Source organism: Amblyomma americanum, chromosome 8, assembly GCF_052857255.1.
Source record: "Amblyomma americanum isolate KBUSLIRL-KWMA chromosome 8, ASM5285725v1, whole genome shotgun sequence".
Classification (NCBI taxonomy): domain Eukaryota; kingdom Metazoa; phylum Arthropoda; class Arachnida; order Ixodida; family Ixodidae; genus Amblyomma; species Amblyomma americanum.
Genome location: NC_135504.1, coordinates 148840381 through 148861047, shown reverse-complemented (window position 1 = coordinate 148861047; position 20667 = coordinate 148840381). Strand labels below are relative to the sequence as shown.

General features: G+C 48.3%; 1 protein-coding gene across 8 annotated transcripts in view; it reads right to left on the bottom strand.

Moving 5' to 3' along the window:
• LOC144102098 (phenoloxidase-activating factor 2-like) overlaps nt 1-20667 on the bottom strand; it is a 141307-nt gene that overhangs the window by 62766 nt on the left and 57874 nt on the right. The window contains exon 1 of one of the 8 annotated variants that reach the window (XM_077635386.1): nt 2989-3160. The exons of 4 other annotated variants lie outside the window; for them this stretch is intronic. The gene's annotated coding sequence lies outside the window, so the exon portion shown is untranslated. Of the gene's footprint in view, nt 1-2746; nt 2868-2988; nt 3161-20667 lie in introns of those variants that run through there. 3 more of the 8 variants (XM_077635382.1, XM_077635383.1, XM_077635387.1) reach the window with 3 other exon arrangements.

Sequence of the window (20667 nt, the reverse complement as noted above, 5' to 3'; positions counted from 1 at the left end):
TGTAAAATATAAACTGGTGGACAGTTTTTGGTGGCTATGCAGCCAAGGCTAGGCGGGAGGCGTGCCTTTCTCTATGAACTGTTGAGGGCGGGTTGTCATTTGTCCCCGCCAGGGGTGCGTTGGGATATTGAACTGGATAGACATATGTGGTATAGAGGGAGATAGATTAGGTTTCAAGTTTAGTAATGAAAAATCTGCAGTCATGATAATGATGAGGTCGGCGAGCATAGAATACAGGAGTTCACGCTAGAAGTAGTGGATGAGTGCAGGTATCTTTGGGTGCGGATAAATAACGGTGCTGAGTATCTGATAGAGCATGAAAAATATGTAATGAATAAAGCTAGTAGGAATGCAGCTGTCATGAGAAACAGGGCATTGTGGAATTACAATAGTTATAAATTGGTAAGAGGGATCAGGAAAGGGATGAAGGTTCCTAGCCTGGCTTTCGGTAATGCGGTCCTGTGCATGAGACCAGATATTCAAGCAAGGTTAGAAATCAAACAAAGTGGCATAGGGAGGCTAGCTGGGTGAGCACATGGAAATACACCAAATCAGGGGGCTATATGGGATGGGCGTCGTTCGAGACAAGGGAAGCTAGCAGTAAGGTAGCATTTGAGGAGCGATTGAGAAAAATGGGGGAAAAGCAGTGGGCAAGGAAAGTTTTCAGATACCTGTATATAAGGAATGTTGATACGAAATGGAGAAAGCGAACTAGAAAATTGACAAGCAAATATCTGGACAGCAGTAGGGGGCAAATAAGCAATTATCGGTAAAGAAAAAGGTTGAAGAAACAGAGAAAGCTCTGTGGAAAACAGTGATGCTGACGAAATCAGCACTGGGAACATACAGGATTTTTAAACAGGAAATTGCCAAAGAAAATATCTATGATAATTGTGGGGGAAGCTCTTTGTTGTTTCAGGCCAGGACGGGAGTTTTGCGGACTAAGACATATAGAGCCAGGTAGCACGAGATAGACACAATGTACGTTGCGTGCGGAGAGGAGGAAACGGCTGAACACTTGATGCTTTTCTGTAAAGGGCTTCACCGTACAGTGGAAAGCAGTGGGTCTGATTTATCCAAGGCATTGGGGTTTAAGGACAGTGAAGGGGAAGTAGGTTTTAAGCGGGTAGATATAACGAAGCGAAGGTTATCTGATTGGTGGCTAAAATCAAGAGAAGAGTAAAATTTAATGTCATTTCTAGGTGGCTTGAGCCACCGCCCGATTTAAAGGGTTCAGCCGTATCCGTCCATCTAGGCTCCCCAAGGCTTAGATAGGCCACTCCCCATGGCAATGGATCAAAACTCCGCCCCTTTCCTTTTCTGCCTAGCCTTGGCCATAAAGAGCTGTCCTCGAGTGTAGCCGTTTCAGAACCAGCTCGAATCGCACAAAAATTCGAAATGTGGACATGCGCTTTAGGGAAGCCTTCCTTTTATGACGCCCAGTACGGCTCGCGAACCTGTACTGTGGCGCACGAGTGCGCTGGCAAAACTGTAGTTGAGCACCCAGTCCGGAGTAATTCGAACGCCTCGTGCAGTTCCAAGAACAAGGGGGAAGTTTAAATCATTCGCAGAGGATGGAATTCGAGATTGCGTTTGACGACATGCGGTTTAATCGTGTTGAGGAGTCGATAAAAAATAAACTAGAAAGATGGGTGCTTAGATGCGTTCATGATCAATAGCTCATAAGCATATAAGTACGCCCCTTCAATTTTTTAACATAACGCGCCAGCGGCGACCGCGGAGTCGATAAGCACCGTGCACCTTTATCGCCTATACAGACAGAAAATTGTCCGCAAACACTCCCTCAGTGTTCGACTTTAGAGCGTTAGCTACGGGAGCTTCAAGTGTTTACATCATCTGAAGGTCCTCGGAATCCACTGTTCGGGGGTGGAAAGATCACCGGTGCGAATCCCACACATCTTTTGGGCTTCATCTCAATTGGTAATTATATCTTCAGGAACGTTCTAAGTCATTTAACACCACTTGGAACATTCTGCGTCGAACGGGCGGCCTTCAAATTTTATGCAAACGGTGGTCCGGGGGTGGAGGGCCATTTGGATGGGCGCTTTACTGGCACATATATAACGGGTCGAAATGATAGGTGTAAGGAAGACGACGGGCATACGCGCGAGCCACATGGCCATCGCCTGGTGCACGCTCCTGGCTAGACTAGATGACCTCGAGCTGCTGTTGGCTCTGCTCCCGCTAAGAAGCTTCTGCAAATGAACCCCACCTTACATTTAGCGCAGGTATATCCTCTCGCCCTGGAACTGCGCATCCGAACGCTACCCGTACCGCGATGCCTTCGGATGCCAACCACTAAGCCGTACAAGTGAGCCCGGCCGCCGTCGTCTTCCTTACATAGGTACCAATTGACTGTCGGTATTTAGTACAGTGTGGTCACGTGGGAATAGTTTTAATCAAGTTGACCTTCATTGCAGACAGACTCGTCCTTGATAAAGGTGTAACGCTCGTAAAAGGTAACTGCTGCTCGACGAAGGAACTGTCGTTCCACACAGCAGAACTGCATCGCTTTGAGCGCCGTCCGTCCTTGAGCGGCCGCAACACGAAAGCTGCTGCCTTCAAGACGAACTGGTAAGGAATTAAGGTACTCAACCGTCACTGAAGCCGAGAAAAGCATACGGGAACTTTTGTAATGGTCACAAGTAGTGTAATAATTATATGAATAGTTTAACCCAAAAGTAAAAAAGAAAAACCACCGCGTTCCAGCTGAATGCGAACTCACGGCCTTGGCGTAAAAGACTGTCGGCTATGCTCCAAGAACTTGATACTCTGGCATCGGAGGGACGAAACCAGATTGTCCAAAATTTTCGTTCACGTTCCTGTCGGGAGAGAGGTCTGAAAGCGAGCTTTTCTCTGGCAACGACGACTCACAGTGGTCCGTCAGGACGGGATGTCGGAGGGGGAACGAACACACGAAGCGAACAAGAAACCGACCGCAGTGCCTTCTTATCAGGGGGGACCCACCTTACTGGAGACACTTGCGGCGACGCCCCGTGAGTGCGGTGGTGCAAACCTGCGTTGCTCCCTTCGGGCTCTTGACCGGCGAGAGGAGAAAGTGCGCGTTGCACGCCACAAGGAAAGCGAAGGCTACACGTGCACTCTCGGCGAAAACGACAGGCTGCGCCGTCCCCGCTGTTTGAATAAGTGGCAAGGCCGGTTTCAGGCGGCAGATGACAAGGTCCGGCGAGGGGGAGTTTCCGTAGCCGTGACGCCACCGCGCGGCCTTCACCTGGCGAGCTGGTCGCCGCAGCGACGCCCCACCGCGGCGTCTGCCCCCGTGGCACCGGAAAGTGCGCTCCCCGTGAGATTCTCGGAAGTGAAACGTCACCCGGATCGAGCAGCGATAAGCCCTTGGAATCCAGAGTTTGGATCGGCTAGTTACTGGTCACTGGAGGTGACACTGTGGAAAAAAACGCTTGTCCCATGAAGGCGCTTCAAGCAATTAGCGCTGGCCCACACGTTTGGCTTGATAACAGCGCCTCTTGCAAAGGGCCAGGTAGACAACGCACTGTAGTGCCCGTACTGTACGCTGTCTTTGTTGTAATGGTCGGATTGTTTCGACAAAAACTTTCCCGGACTGTCAAACTATCTCACTCCAGACATTGAATAAACAAAACGAGTGTAGTCGTGAAAACAAACTGAAACACAATTTTGGCAGTATGTTAAAAGAAACAGAAAGAAACTCGAACATAACGAAATTATCGTTCATGATAATCTGGAGAAAGCCAAGGGCTTTAACACGTTTTTCAGCTTGTTGTTTTCTGCTGTGTCAACCATAGCCCTGCCTATTTTCGCCCGGTCTTTATCAGTACCGAACTTATGGTGAACGAGGAATTTGACCAGCGAGGAATTCTGTCGCTCTTAGAACGCTTAAAAGAAAACACTGCAACCGGACCGCATGGCTGACCCTTGGTCCTGCTCTCTTGTTGCGCTCTTTCTTTGCCAAGGTACCTGCAAATTCTTTTCACACGTCATTACAGGACGGCTCTTTGCCTGAAGAATGGAAGCTTGCAAATTTTGTACCTATACATAAATCGGGAATACTGAAGTAAAGTTTTAGAACATGTGTTTTATACTAATATTTTATGGATCATCTTAGTAAACACTCATTAATAAATCCCCATCACCATGGCTTTCGCAGTGGTTACTTATGTGTCACCCAGCTTACCGAATTTGCACGTGACCTGTCAAGTGCATTAGATAAGGGAAAATCTGTCGAGTGTATATTTCTACATTTTAGGAAGGCCTTGACGTTGTATCACATTCCTTATTAATACAATAATTAGTCCGTTATTATGTGGATGAAGGAATAATCGAGCATTAGGCGTCAACGGTAAGCAGTCGCATAAGCTTGCTTTAACAACAGGGGTGCCTCAGGGAACAATATTGGGCCTTTTACTGTTCATAATTTACATGAATGACATCTTTTCAGCTATTTCTTCATGCATGAGTCTTTTCGCGGATTATTGTGTATTGTATAGAATTATTAACGATCAGAGTGACTGCGATGCATTGCAAAAGAACTTGTGTAAAGTAGCCCAGTGGTTTGAGAATTAGGGCATGCATGCTAATTTTAAAAAATCGGTACATACGTGTTTCACTAAACAGAAGGTTTCCCACATTTTCACTCATAATAATAATATCAGTAGACTGCTTTCAGTGTTAGAATATAAATCTATGTACAAATGTTAGCGCAAAAATAAGAGACAATCACAAGAAAGGTGAGCAAGACAACGCGCTACTGACAACTGATTTTTAATTGAAATAAACACATAATATATAGGTTCACCGTCACACCACCTATCAGCTGCAGCAAACGTCAGAAAGGTGAGTAGGGTCATAAAAGCGATAAAAGAAACCCCAAAAAACTTGACTTAGTTAAAAACGATAAGTTCGGAGAAAGAACAATAACAGGCATGACACGTGGTGTAAAGGGCCAAAGAAACATGTCTGATTTGGATCTGAAAGCATGACGACCAACCAAAAAGCATTAAAACCGTAAAAATCCAGAAAAAGCACGTGAGACAAGGAAACCATCTAAAAGGCTTTGTGCACTCAACCTTTCAGATTACATTGGAAAAACCACAGCACCTGCACACGTGTTCCTATCAGGAAAACTTTTCTAAAAAGGCTTCTTCGCTTTTATACAAGAATATAGAAGCATCGTTACCGGCACTCCGGCCCGTTTTCATAATTAAAAACGCTTCTTTTAATTCACGGGACACTCGATCCCGGTCTCTACCTAAAATTACAGTTCTTTCAAGAATGGGCTCGAAGGTGCTTTGTTGACAGTCCTTACAGTGAAGAGGCAGATTAGAACCTGTTCCCGTCGCCATCGAACGCTCATGCTCCCTCAGCCTTTCATTTAGGCAACACCCCGTCTGTCCAATATACACTTTTCCACATGCGAGTGGGATCTGATAAACAACTCCTTCATCGCATTCTACGTACCTATGGGCATGCCTGGTTCCGCAGGTTTTCTCCTTTCTTTTTTCTGAGTTTACACGAGGACATAATGAGGCCAGCTTACAGGAAGCAGAGAATACAACTGGAACTTTGAATTTTGATGCAACTTTTTTCAGGTTATGGGCAACGTGGTGGGAGTATGGTACCACTTCTGGCCTAATTCTATCCTCAAGAGGCATAGGCTGTTTTCGTTCCGCGCCTTTTATACTGTGAAGGAGGGACTCCACCACACTAGTCAGGACAGACTGGGGGAATCCTGCATCCTGAAGCCTTACCATCTGCAAGTGGAAGCCCCTTTCCATGGTATGACAACATGATTTCGCAATGGCGGCGTTTATACCAGACGTAGCGATGGCTCGCTTCACTGTCTTCACTGGCTCCCTACCCGGTGTCTTCTCTTATTTTCGCGTCCTTTTCCTTCGGGCCGCGATACAACACGTCTGAAGCCGTATTATGCACGCTAAAGGACGCTGCATATCCATACTCTATTTTCGCAAGATACGTTTTATCTCTTACTAGTCGCATTATTTGTTTTAATGCATCGGGTCGATACTTCTTTGAGAGGGGAGTAATTCCGCGAATATTTGCAGTGCTTGTGCGTTCTTCAAATCTGCCGCCACACCATTTTGTCGCTTTGTTTGCGATGCAAGACGCGACTAGATTTATCTCGATTGATCGCAGCCAGGCAGAGCGGATTCTACGTTGTTCCGGATTGTTCTAGGAACTTTTCACGCTTTATCTCGAAAGTTTGCTATCAGCTTTAAATTGAGCACGGCCGACAGCGGCGGGCGTTCTGTTCGACGACCGCCGAGCACGCTTGTCGCCTCGCCGCCGCCGAGTGATTCAGTCCATTGTGGGCGCAAGTCAGCCCCATAAACAGTTTTCGTTTTGAAGACCTTTTGTCCGTTTTCATCGTTCCTTCGACTGCCGTCACGACTACGTGACAATATAAAAATCGGCGCACAGGACAATAATTCAAAGACTCTAAGAATGCTCGGAGCGTGCCGATCAAGTTCCCGCGAAAAAGAAACGACCCGAGAATCCTCTTTATAGTGCGCCTTTAATGCTTCAACCTTATCCAGTGAAGCTGGTCAAGGAACTAGTGGGTATGAAACGGTATGTCATGGGGCTTAGTTAGGCTAGGAGCACAGATGAACCGTATGCAAAGTTAAAGGGCAGCTGCACGTATTCTGCTATCGTCGATTAGCGCACTAGATGTGTGATTGCTCATCAATCAGGTTATAGCTGGCCACATAAAGGAATTCTGTAGCAATAACGAGAGGGTGGTAGCTATCGCAATTAAGCTTAATAAGGGGTACAAAATAAACGTGGTGCAGGCCTACGCGCTCATATGCACATATGATGACCGGATCCTAGAAAGCTTCTATGAGGACGTGGAATCGGCAATGAGCAAAGTGAGAACACAGTACACTGTATTGATGGGCGACTTCAATGCCAAAGTAGGAAAGGAGCAGAATGGCAGCCAGGCGGTAGGCGACTTTGGCATAGGGTCGGGAATAGCAGGGGAAGGTTATTTGCAGAGTTCGCAAATAGAAATAATTTACGGAACATGAACACCTTCTACCGCAAACGAGAGAACAAAAAGTGGACTTGGAGGAGCCCCAATAGTGAAGTAACACGGTGGTTTGGGCTAGTTGGTTGCAGTTCATAATGGAGACAAGTTTCGCAGCATGAATAAAACGCACACAGAAGACAAGGAACAAACAAGACAGGACTGTGCTGCACTTTCAACTGATTTTATTTGAAAAAGCTCGACGTTTAAATACATTCAGTTATCATCAGGTGAAACCTAATCTCAATCATCCAAAAAAGCCATCTTATTCTCCAGCAACGACCGTGAAGGCGTGCTGACGCAATTGTCACCAGCTTTCCTAATAAAAAAGGCTTCGATAATTTCACGCTGAAGCTTGTCCTTGGCGTGACCCAGAAACTGCGCCTTCTTGAACAAAGGTTTGCATTTGCACGACCGGCAGTGTACGGCAAGATGGCCGCTGATACCATTTTTTACAAGATTGAAATGTTCTAGCGCTCTTTCATTAAAACAACGCTCTGTTTGGCCAATGTACACTTTTTTACACGTAAGAGGAATACTATAAACGACCTTCGTTACACATTTTGTGAACTTTGTGACGTGCTTAATACTGCACGGCGCCTTCTTCTTTCTCGTTATCATTGGGCAAATTTTTGAAAGCTTGCATGGTGCGGAAAATACAACGTTAACGTTGTATCGGTTGGCGATCCTCTTCAGATTGTGAGATATCTTGTGCAGATACGGTATTACCTGAGTGTTATTCTGTTTGTTTCCTTTATCATCCGTTCCTTTACTTCTCTTTCTTTTCTGCATTAGGCTCTCACAAACAGCTGAAATGCCATCATCAGGGAAGCCGGACATGCGTAGCCGCTCGACTTGCTGATTGACACTATCGGTCATTTGATGCGGGCAAGTTTTTTCTAAAGCAGCATTGATACAGTTCATGGCAATTCCGCGTTTAATTATCTTTGAAAGCCGGTGACAATTGCGTCAGCACGCCTTCACTGTCATTGCTGGAGAATGAAATGGCTTTTTTGCATGATTGTGATTAGGTTTCACCTCATGATAACTGAATATATTTAAACGTCGAGCTTTTTCAAATAAAATCAGTTGAAAGTGCAGCACAGTCCTGTCTTGTTTGTTCCTTGTCTTCTGTGTGCGTTTTATTCATGCTGCGAAACTTGTCTCCAATAGTGAGACTAAAAATGAAATTGACTTCATACTATGCGCTTATCCTGGCATCGTTCAGGATGTAGACGTTCTCGGAAAGGTGCGTTGTAGCGACAACAGAATGGGAAGGTCTCATATTAGCTTAGACTTGAAGAGGGAATGGAAGAAGCTAGTGAAGAGGAAGTCTATTAACAAGCTAGTGGTAAGAGGGAAAATAGAGGAGTTCAGGTTATCGCTGCAGAACATATATTGAGCCTTACCTATGGAAGACGGTCTTAATGTTCATAGAGTGGACGATAATCTGACAGCTATCATTACGGAGTGCGCAGTAGAAATAGGCGGTAGCATGGTTCGACAGGATACCGGCAAGCTATCTCAGGAGACGAAAGATGTGATTAAGAAACGCTAAAGCATGAGGGCGTGTAACCCTACACACTCGGTACAACTAGCAGGGCTAACAAAGTTAATAAATAAGCGCAAGGGGAGGGGGGGGGTATAGTCGAGGGTTTGACGGCGCACCATATGGTCAGGAATCATGGTAATGAGAAGTACTGGCCACTGCCTAAGGTCAAAAGATGTACTCCTCATCAAGCGCAAGGCAGGCGACATGAAGTTTAATATGGAGAGTATCGAGCATGCTCTAAAGAACGAAGGTAGCCTAAAAGCAGTGTAGATGAAACTAGGCATAGGTAAAAACCAGACGTTTTGAGACAAACAGGGCAATTTCCTTTTTTATTTATTTGTTTTATACTGCAGACCTTGTTCATGTCCAAGCAGGGTGGTAAAGAGAACAATAATACAAATAAACAATGCATCAGTCAATGGAAACAGGCAACAACGAGTCATTCCAGTCTGTTATATTTCGAGGAATAAATGAAAACTTGAACACATTCGTCCATGCAAAATAAGGGGTAAGTGGTTTCGTATGATTGTGTGGAGTCAGCCTGGATAAAATGTGGGTATTTCAGGTAGCCGAAGAGTTCTACACAAATCTATACAGTAGCCAAACTGATCAGGACGTTAATGAGAGATACAGTAGCGCACAGCAATGTGTCATCCCGCCAGTAACGAAATAGGATGTAAAGAAATTCTTAGGAGCAATAAAAAGGGGAAAAGCACCTGGGGAGGATCAAGTAACAGCAGATCTGTCGAATGACGGTGGGGAGATTGTGCTAGAAAACCCGGATACGTTCTATACGGTGTGCCCTATGACCTCGACCGTACACGAAGCTTAGAAAAATGCAAACATTATCTTAGTTCATAAAAAGAAGAGATGCCAAGAACTTGAAAAATTACGAACCGATCATCTTACTGTCCCTTACGAAAAAGGTATTTACTAAGGTAATCGCTAATAGAGTCAGGAAAACCTTATACTTTAATGAATCAAAATATGAGGGAGGCTTTCGGAATGGATATTCCGCAATAGATCATATTCACACTATCATCCAGGTGATAGAGAAATGCGCTGAATAAAATCGACTACTATACATAGCCTTCATTGATTACGAGAAAGCACTTGGCTCAGTGGAAACCACAGCAGTCATACAAGCATTGCGGACTCAGAGTGTAGAAGAGCCTTATATCAAAATATTGGAAGATACATTTAGCAACTCCACAGCTACCAGAGTCCTCCATAAAATATTCCAATAAGGAAATGCGTCAGGCAAGGAGACACAATATCGCCAATGTTAATGACCGCCTGTTTACAGGAGGTATTCCGAGGCCTGAGTTGAGAACAGTTGGGGATAAGATTTTATAGAGCATAACTACATAATCTGCAATTCGCTGATGACATTGCCTTGCCGAGTCATTCAAGAGGTGAACTACAAACCATGATCAATGAGTTAGACAGGCAGAGCAGAGCGGTGAGTCGAAAAATTATCATGCAAAAAACCAAAGTGATGTTCAAAAGTCTAGCCAGGGAACAGTATAGTTCACAATTGGAAACGAGGTGCTGGAAGTCGTAAAGGATTACTTAGTGCAGGCAGTGACAGCTGTTCCGGATCATGAGAGGGAAATAACTAGAAGGATAAGAATGAGGTTTAGCGCAAATGGCAGGTTCTCTCAGATCATGGCAACTAGGTTACCAATATCCCCCAAGAGAAAAGTGCACAACGGCTGTGTCTTACCAGTAGTCACCTACGGGGCAGAAATGTGAAGCCTAATTAAAGGGGTTCAGCTTAAGTTTAGGACAAAGGTGCGAGTCATGGAAAGAAAAATGATAGGTGTAACGTTAAGTGACCGAAAGCGGGAAGTGTGGGTGAGGGAACAAACGCGGGATAATGACATCTAAGTCAAAATCAAGAGGAAGAAATGGGCTTGCGCATGGGATGTAATGCGAAGGCAAGATAACCGCTGGCCCTTAATGGTAACGGAGTGGATTTCAAGAGAAGGCAAGCTAGCAGGGGGTGGCAGAAGGTAAGGGTGGCGGGATTAGGAATTGTGCAGGCATGGGGTGGGTGCAGCTGGCAAAGGACAGGGTTAATGGAGAGACATGGGAGAGGCCTTTGCCGTGCACTGGGTGTAGTCAGGCTGATGATCATGATGATGACGACGAAAGTGACTGATATGATGACGCAAAATTTCTAGAATGATGACGTCACACTCGAACTAAGTGACTATCGGTGCAACGTGCAGACAGGAGAAAGGAAGAATTACGGAAAGAGTCGCGCGGCGGGCAAAACCACGTCCTAAAGCGAAAACGCTCGTTTGAGCAACAGATCTCGCAGGTGCAGACGAAATCCCAGCGATGTCATCACTGACTGATCTCAATGTGGTGCAATGTCCACGAATACGTTCACCAAAATTTTGAGCAACCGTTCGTCGTACAGCATTCTGGGTGGTGTCATAGCATTTCTCTTTGCATAATGCTTTAGTCAAGTGGGAGGCTAGCTTGCGACAGGGTTTCGGGCCATTGACATATGCGCCTTTAATTGCATGCTTTCTGAAACTTCCGACAGGGGTTCGGTTCGATGACATATGCACCTTCAGTTGCATGCTTCAGGGTGTGGTTGAGGTGTCCACCTAATTGTCGAGATCTGAGAGCTACTGCATCCTTTCCTTTCCTCGAAAGGCTTGATTATTTTGCTCAAAACATGCTTTCGCATTCCTCCATGTACCCGCCGCGGTGGCTCAGTGGTTAGGGCGCTCGGCTACTGATCCGGGTTCCCGGGTTCGAACCCGACCGCGGCGGCTGCAATTTCGCTTGCATTACAGTGGAGCCGTTGTGAGCGAAAAAGCAGGTGGTCCATATGGCGCCTGCGTCATGTGACCTCGTGACGTTGCCGCAACCTGCCCATCGGATTGCGAGAAAGCTGACTGCAAGGCAGGTGGCAGCTAAGGTTGCTGCACACCTCAGTTTCTGGGCGCACAGCTTAACTGCTGCGCCAGGAGTGGCATGGAAAATAATCGCGTCATGCCCTTAAAAGCGCTGTAAAGCACTGCTTGAAGTGACGACGGCTGTACTTCAGGCTAATTCTTTATGTCACACAGATGCTGACTCAAAAAGAATTACAGGAATCGGCACGCACAAACGTGAGTTATTCAATGAACAAATTTCAAAATGCACTAAAACAAAATGCTGCACTAGACTGGATTTTCGCGGTGCTTCCCATTCACATTTCACTTTCCCGATGACGCCACTGGGTGGTACCAATCAAAGCAACCTGTCAGAGCACGTCGCGGAAGTTAGCACATCATGGTTTCCTGCTCACACAACTCGTTCTTGCCAAGGATAGAAACGTAGCTTCCTTGATTACTATAACGACGTGGACGCCCAGCTGGCCCAGCAATGCTTCATCGTCGCGCTGACGACGCAGAAAGGAGCGTTGATCAATGACTTCCGCCTGGCCTTCCCAGACTTATCCCAACTCAAGCGCGAGGGTGACGACCTGCGCGAGATACTATACATTTTTTTGGCATAGACGTGGCCCGCCACTACGCGCTCACTGGTGACGACGAGAAGCAAGCGCGCTGTTGACAAACCCTTTAATATAATAGCTCTACTGTTGACGGGAACGTAGCGCCATCGGCGCCGCCACCCGGTGATGCTTCACAAGCTGACGATGTGTGCTGGACGTTCTCAGATACATAGAGAGTAACCGTAAGTGCTGGGTGCTAGCTCACAGATGTGTACAACGAGGTGCGTCCTTCGATGCGAAACAAAACCCAAGGCCCCTGGTGATGCTTTTTTCTTTTACTCGCTTTGGAGTGCTTTTACATAAGGCAAACAATTGGTTTCGTTGATCTATTATAAAACGCAAATGCGACACAACTTATCTTCACATATTAACACAATTTGCAGTATATTACTGTTTATCCAGCCATCAAGCTCCCATCCAACGATGTCCTATCCACTTCTAAAAAACACCGCTGTGTGGTGACACCATAAGCGCCATTAATTTGGGTTTGCGAGATAATTAAAATATAGAAACCAAATTATAGGCGGTACGACCGATGCTAATAGCTTATCTGCAACTCACTCTATGCAACCAACAGGCAAAAAAATGTGTTGAAATTTTGTTTCACGGCCCCTTCAAGTGTCCCTTCGAAGGGTCTTCTTAGTGCAAACACAAAAGCTGCTCGAGAGGAACCATGACTTTGTTTAGACAGACCTTCCGCCCAGATACCAGCCTGGATATACATTTTAGTTTAGCTCACAATAAGGCACACAGCTGTGTCAGTCGGTTTATGAAACCACGTGCGAAGCCAGACAAAACAACTTTCTCCTGAGAGTGTGCCATTTGATCCGTACTGGATCTGAATTTTCGTGCTGTTCGTCGACGCCTTCACAATGCCGTCTTTTCGAGAAATGTGCCAGAATATACATCGCCTGGCGGCTCGCATCCCGCAAGCCATTCGAATTGAGTGGGTCCCACGTGACCTACTCAATTCACAAAGATCTGCATATTCTGCAACCCGCTTGCCAACCCTACCCCCGTCAATGCCTCAATTCCTCAGTACGGATGATGCTACCCTCCTTCTGAGAAGAAAGGAACACCTCCGGCGCCGCACACGTGCTCTCATCCCTCCGTGTGCGATAACCCTCCCCCGCGGTCTTACCCGTGCAGAGGAGGTTGTGCTCCGGAGGATCCGGGTCGGAGTTGCCCTCATTCCTGCCGTAACTCGGACGTGGCCTCAATTTCACCACTTATATCCCCGCCTAAGATGTCCAGTCTGCAACTCACAAGACACTGAGGCTGACATTCACCACTTGTTGTGGTATTGTGGGATGCGAACATTCGTTCGCATTTCTTTTTACACCTGCTGCAACGCTGCGCTAAATTCCGCGGGTGGTTAATTTTTTTACAGTCACAGCCACCCGGGGAATTTAGCGCAACATTGCAGCAGGTGTAAAAAGAAATGCGAACGAATTTTCAGCAGGACCACAGTTGTAGGTAAACAGAAAGAAAGGATTGAAAGAGAAACAGTTTAAGCGTTTTTAATCGAAAAGGCGGAAAATGGAACGTGTGTAAGCATTCCTTCTATGTTACTTACAAAAAACTAAATTGATATGATAAATGCAGATGCTGGGTTGTGGTGATGGCCACGTGACTGATGACGGGAAGCTTGCAACATCTAAAAACTGACGTTGCGTATATAAACGCATCTTCCGCAAGGAATAAACAGTTGTTAGTTTGCGCTTGCGCCTTGTGTGTATTGTCTTCTTGTGTCGCTCTTAGCGCATACGTTCGCATAATGATCAACCAACTGGCCCCCGTATTGGCTTCGCTGGCCCGTGTACTGTGCGATGTCAGTGCGTGTTAAAGAACATCAGCTGGTCGAAGTTTTCGGAGCCCTTCACTGCGGCATCCCTCATAGCCTGAGTCGCTTTGGGACGTTAAACCCCCATAAACCCTAAACGAGTTGCACTGGCACAAGACGAGAAGCAGGGTGCAGAAGAATGCCGACACCTGGCGGCGGTGTGTCTCTCACCGGACAATCCGGATTCCTATATTGCCTGGACACAGGGTCCATATAATCGTTCACTACTTGATTTCATTAGATCAGCCCGACTTTTTTCATTTATTTAAGCATCTTACTCATCTTTCATATTATAACCTTTATGTCCTGAGGCAATAAACATCGCTTGAAAAAAAAAAGAATGCCGAAGAAAGCTGACTCGCCCACTTTGTCCTCGTCGTCTCCTATCCCTTGGCCACGCAGCATTACTCCCTCCTTCTCAGCGGCGGCCCGACGCCGGCAACGAGCGTAAATTTAAGGTGGTATACAGTAATGTTCACCGTGGGTAGCGGAGGGCATAGACTACAGCTAAGCTTGCAACGCAGCGGGTTGCAGCCTGTCGTGGTAAGGTTCAATGGGCACCACGTGGACAGTCTCAGTCGGATGGCGCCGCCGTGGTAATGATCTCGGGTCCCGCTGTACAACTTCATAGGTTACGTCGCTAAGACTCCGAACTACCTCGTATGCATCAAAGTATTGGCGGAGCAGCTTTTCGGAGAGCCCGCGACGACGCACCGGTGTCCAAACCCACACAGAATCGCCGGGCTCATGCCGAATGTCTCGGCGGCGGAGGCTGCAGCGACCAGCGTCGAGGTGTTACAGTCGTTTACAGTCGCAGCACGTCTTCACGTAGTGCGGGACTGAAGACAGTAACTTGGGCCAGTTCACACGGATGCGGGCGAAAGTTCGGGTGGCAAACAGATGGCCGGCCGACGGCTCGTCGTGGCAGGCGTGCAAGATTTCTGGGCGGAGTTCGGATGGCACAGTCAAAAGAAAGGTTTCCTTGTTATGTGCGAAGTTCCTCTTATACAGGATGTGATGTCGGATACTGAGACTGGGGAGCGCTACAATCAAGACAAGGGGACAACACCACATAAGAACACCACGATACACGAGCGCAATGCATCGTGGTGTTCTTATGTGGTGTTGTCTCCTTGTCTTGATTGTAGCGCTCCCCAGTCTCAGTATGTACAACCAAGTAGCCCCCTACAAAGCTCTAGTGATGTCGGAAGCTGTACGAGACAAACCGCGGAAAAAAGCCCGCGGAACAGCGACGCCAAGCCCCTCGAGATGCCCGATCAGCGGGCGTAACTCACGGTCAGCCCTTTGACGCTGGGCCATATTGGACGACTTGACGACAGCAAAAAACAGAAAGTCGTCCTCGGCGTCAGGCGCGGCAACGTCAGCAGGTGCACGCGACAAACAGTCGGCATCGTTGTGCTTACGACCGGAGCTGTAGACGACAGTGACGCATTCATGGAGCCGGAAGCTCCCCCTCGCAAGCCGACCCGAGGGGTATTGGTGGGTGGCAAGCCAGCATAACGAATGACGATCACTCACAGCTCGAGACGGGCGACCATACAGATAAGGTCAGAACTCGCTGATCGCACAGACTGCCGCAAGGCATTCCTTCTCTGTGGTAGAGTAATTTCCCTCAGTTTTCGAGAGGGAGTGGCTAGCGTACGCTATAACTTTCTCATTGTTATCTTGCCATTGCACGAGAATAGCGCTGTGACCAAGATTACAGTCATCGGTAGGAATTTCGGTGGCAGCTTGTTCATCAAAATGGGCGACTATCGGGACAGTCTGGAGCCACCTGCGTAGCTCGTTGAAGGCGGCCTCTTGACCCTCGTGTCATGAAAAAGGAACAGTATCTCTGATAAGTACTGTAAGGGGCTCAGAAAGTGTTGAAAAGTTTTCGACGAAGCGCCTGTAGTATGCACTGAGGCCCAAAAACCTTTGAACGGACTTTTCGTCGGTCAGGCGCAGGAAATGTGCCAGAGCAGCGATCTTCGTGGGGTTTAGATGAAAGCCGTCAACACTGAACACACGTGACGAAGGAAATGGAGCTCCTGAAAACCGAAGTGGCATTTCTGTGGGTTTTTCGTCAACTGCGCGGCTTGTAGCACCAATCTCAGCCGGTTGAGATGTTCTTGGAAGCTAGGAGCAAAAATGCCGACATCGTCTAGGTAGACTAGACACGCCTGCCATTTCAATCCAGAGAGAACGGTGTCCATCATGCGTTGGAAGGTTGCTGGCGCGGAACAGACCGAAGGGAGCACTTTGAATTCATTAAGGCCGTTAGGGGTCACGAACCCTATCATCTCTTTTTCCCTTTCGTCCACTTCGATATGCCAGTATCCATGTTTAAGGTCGAGTGAGGAAAAATATTTAGCGCTACACAGTCGATCCAGGGGGTCATCGATACGTGGAAGTAGGTACACGTCGCGTTTCGTGACTCGATTCAACTCCCGAAAATTGACGCAGAATCGCAAAGTGTTGTCTTCTTTCGTCAGCAGTACCACAGGCGAAGCCCAGGGTATGGTGGACAGTTGGACTACATTGTCGGTAAGCATTTCTTGCACTTGACTCCGTATAGCCTCTCGTTTCATCGGCGACACTCGATATGGGTGCTGTGATATCTCCTCGTCGACGATAATGCGGCGTTTGGCTACTCTGGTGCGTCCTGGACGTGGCAAAGCACCCGGCAAAAACCTGAAGGAGCTCTAACAGGTGCTGCCTCTTAACTGCCGACAAACCGGGATTGATACTCACGATAGATAGAACGTTGGCTGCATTTTTCCTGCTGGTGATGGCGATTCCGGAGCACATAAGATAGTGGTGTCAACACTGTCGGTGACATATTCTACAGCAATTTTTTTTCGCAATGGGCTGAAACTCGGCTACGAAATAAGTAATCAAGGTTGTCGCACAGCGATCCCGTAAGCTGACAAGCCATCTTGCAGCGTAGGAGACTCCCGTTTCTTTCCGCCAGAACATCGCGGTGGCAGGAGTCGCTTTGCACTGGTACCATTGTAGGGGAAGCTTTTTGTTGTTTGTGGCCAGGACGGGAGTTTTGCGGACTGACATATAGAATCAGGTACCATGAGATAGACATGTTGTGCGTTGCGTGAGGAGAGGTGGAGGAAACGACTGAATACTTGACACTTTTCTATAAAGGGCTTCACCCTACAGTGGAAAGCAGCGGGGCTGATTTATCCAAGGCATTGGGGTTTAAGGACATTGAAGAGAAAGTAGCTTTTAAGCGGGTAGAAATAACCAAGCGAAGGTTATCTGATTGGCGGCTAAAATCAAGAGAAGAGTAAAATCTCATAAGTCATGGCTAGGTGGCTTGAGCCACCGCCCGATTTAAAGGGTTCAGCCGTATCCGTCCATTCATCCATCCATCCATGAAGCTGCACCGTGGCGGCACCGTCACGTCGTCAGTAGCAACACGCAAGGCTGGCATCCCGGAGTCGTCAGGGTCAGCTTTCACAATGGCTTGGGTCGGCGAAAATGTCACGCGCGGCTCTTGTAGATTGATGGCGGCGCCATTAGCTGGCAAAAAAAAAAAACTGGCCGAGTGTGACGTCACGCGAATAATGAGGTAAGAGCTTGCAAAAAGTCCAGGCCGAGTATGATGTCGCGCGAACAATGAGGTAGGACCAGAAAGTCACAAATGTACACGAATCCGTGGATTCCAACCCTCGCAGGGGTACTTTCGTGCCCCGCCCCCCTCCCGCCATACGAATCTGATGCCCACTCCACGCGGTTATAACTTTCTTGAGTTCGGTTGCTAGTCCTTTGCTAATGACACAATAGTCCGCTTCCGTATCGACCAAAGCGGTAACTGCGGCATCGTCGATAGTGACCAGTAAATCTGAAGCTGCTTATCCGTTGTTAGTATCACGTTTCCTCGTTTGAAATCCGTCATCTGGTCGTGAACGCGATGGGGGATGTCCGACTGTTCGCTAGTCAGCGGCTTCAACTCCGCAGGCCGCTGGTTCTAGTTTTTCCGACGGGGGCTCGGTGTGCGGCCAGAACAGCTTATCGAGGGACAGGGGCTCTGCGAGCGGTAGCGGGTAGAAGTTGGTGCGCGATACTCGGGACGAGAAAGATGAGGGTAGCTGCGGCCGGTCGACAGGTAATCCTCGTTTTCGCGCGGGCGTTCACCACTGCTTGGGCACGCGGCCCTCGGAAGAAAACCACAGAGGCCAGCTCGGCGATAAGGACACAGCCGCCACATGTGGCTAGCCTCGCCGCAGTGGTAACAAAGGGGCCGGTGGTCAGGCGCCCGCAACACGTGAGTCGTCCGGAGTCGTGCTTCGGCCAGCAGAGGGACACGAGAGTGGCTCGGCTGGAACGCAGGTGAGTCGGCGCTGGAAGAGCTAAGGCGGCCGTTCTACTGGAGTACCGACGCGCACCTCTGCGGAATGGGCGCCGGTGGTAGGGCTGCCGGCGGAACCGGTTGAGGGACCGCCTGCATCACTTCGTCTCGAACAGCTTCCGCTAACGAAGAAAATGGCGTCGTGGGCGGCTGTGCAGAGGGATGCATCCGGCGCAGGTATTCCCTCACGACAGGCCGGACGAGCTCTCTCAAGGCGTCGGCGGAGCCGCTGGAATCGGACGGAAAGACAGCTGGGAACAAGGAGTTCACGTCGCGGTTGTAGAAGAGAGCGCGTTGTTGCAAGGTGTTCTCGACGGTGTCCCCCTCCGCTAGAAATTCAGCAGTGGTGCCAGGTGAGTTACGCACAAGCCCAGCGAATAGTTCCTGCTTCACGCCACGCATCAAGTGGCGCACTTTCTTGTCCTCGGGCATGTTCGAATCCGCCCTTTGAACAGGCGGGTCATGTCTTCATAGTACATAACGACGCTCTCATTCGGTCGCTGATTCCCAGACAGCAGCTCAGACTCGGCTCGCTCCCAACAGCCATTGTTGACGTATGCCACCAGCAGCTGGCCACGAAACCGGATCCAAGAACGTAGCGGTGCCTCGTGGTTCTCATAACACGTCAGTGCCGAGTCGTCGAGAGCGAAGCAAACATTGTGAAGCTGTCGCTCCGCATCCCAGCCGTTTTACCTGGCGACGCGTTCGAATTGGTTGAGCCAGTCCTCCGCGTCCTCGAAAACCTCGCCATGGAAGGTCAGTGGCGTTCGCCGCCAGAGGACCTGGAACTGAACGGGTGAGTTCCCGTTGCTAGCCCTAGTAGCTGCCTCCGCCCTCTGCATGCCGGCTGGAGGTCTGGTCGTAGGGGTAACGGCCCGAACTTTGGTGACTGACCATGGAGTAGGCGGCTCGCAGTGCAGTAGACTGGAGTCGAATCTGCGTTCATGGACTGCGATCGGGTGGCAGAAATCGAAATTTACCCAGCTGCACCTCCACCAGAAAGTGTAACGAAGGCTTGCGACAGTTGCACGGGTACAAGTTGGAAAGCACAGCGGAGAAGAATGCACAAGTAAGAGGCAAAGGCGGGCTTGTTGGTGGTTAACAATAGAGTGCATATTGCAGCCGCGCGAAACGCCGAGGGACAAAGAGCAGAAAGCACAGTACAAAACGTGGAACTTCAACTGAGGTTTAATACAAGGAAAACAACATTTATACAAGATTCGTAATGACACCTGATAAACAGCAGACACCATCACATGACACAGGCACGCGGGCACGCGTGGCACAAGATGGCATCTAGACAGTTGAATTCCGTCTTGCATAAGGATACGGAAGTGGTGCTTATGCAACAGTCATTTTCTTTGTTTATGCAGTAGGTTTCAAAATTTCCCTGCTAAGCTCAGTCGGTAATTTTTTCAGGACAGTTGTGTCGCGGAACCTGGGCGTGCAGTTACGGCAATGGCGACAATGTTCCGCCAGTTCACCATCCCCCGCCACTGATTCAATGGCTGCGCGATGCTCCAGAAGTCTAACATTCAAGCAACGTCCAGTTGGTCCTCTGTATCAATTCCCACAGGTGAGTGGTATTTGATACACCACCATTTGGTGCACAAGATGGCTGACTCGTCCACAGGACCGCTTTGTCCTCGTCGTCTGCTATTCCATAGGCACGCGGCAATAATTTGGGTGACAATTTAATGTACAAGCGTACCCCGTTAATACGACCCCCGAAAAATGGGCGACTCGACTAGTGGCCAGTTTCTCTGGGAACCAGCTTTTCAATGCATGTACGCCTCGTTTATATGGAAACTCGCTATCCGGACACCGGACAGTTAAAATGCACGGAGCCCATTGGGGTCCATGTACTTTTGTCCCGTTAATCCGCCTACTCGCACCACATGTCCCGCCTCGTGTATTTTGGGTGAAAAACACTAGGGAAAGGCGGTGTGAAATAATAATAATAATAATAATAATAATAATAATAATAATAATAATAATAAGTTTTGCGGGGAAAGGAAATGGCGCGGTATCTGTCTCATATATCGTTGGACACCTGACCCGCGACTTAAGGGAAGGGATAAAGGAGGAACTGAAAGAAGAAAGGAAGAATGAGGTTCCGTAGCGGAGGGCTGCGGAATAATTTCGACCACCTGGGGATCTTTAAGGTGCACTGACATCGCACAGCACACGGGCGCTTTGACGTTTTTCCTCCATAAAAACGCAGCCGCCGCGGTCGGGTTCGAACCCGGGAACCCCGGATCAGTAGTCGAGCGCCCTAACCACTGAGCCACCGCGGCGGGTCGGTGTGAAAGTGCAGATATAGGAG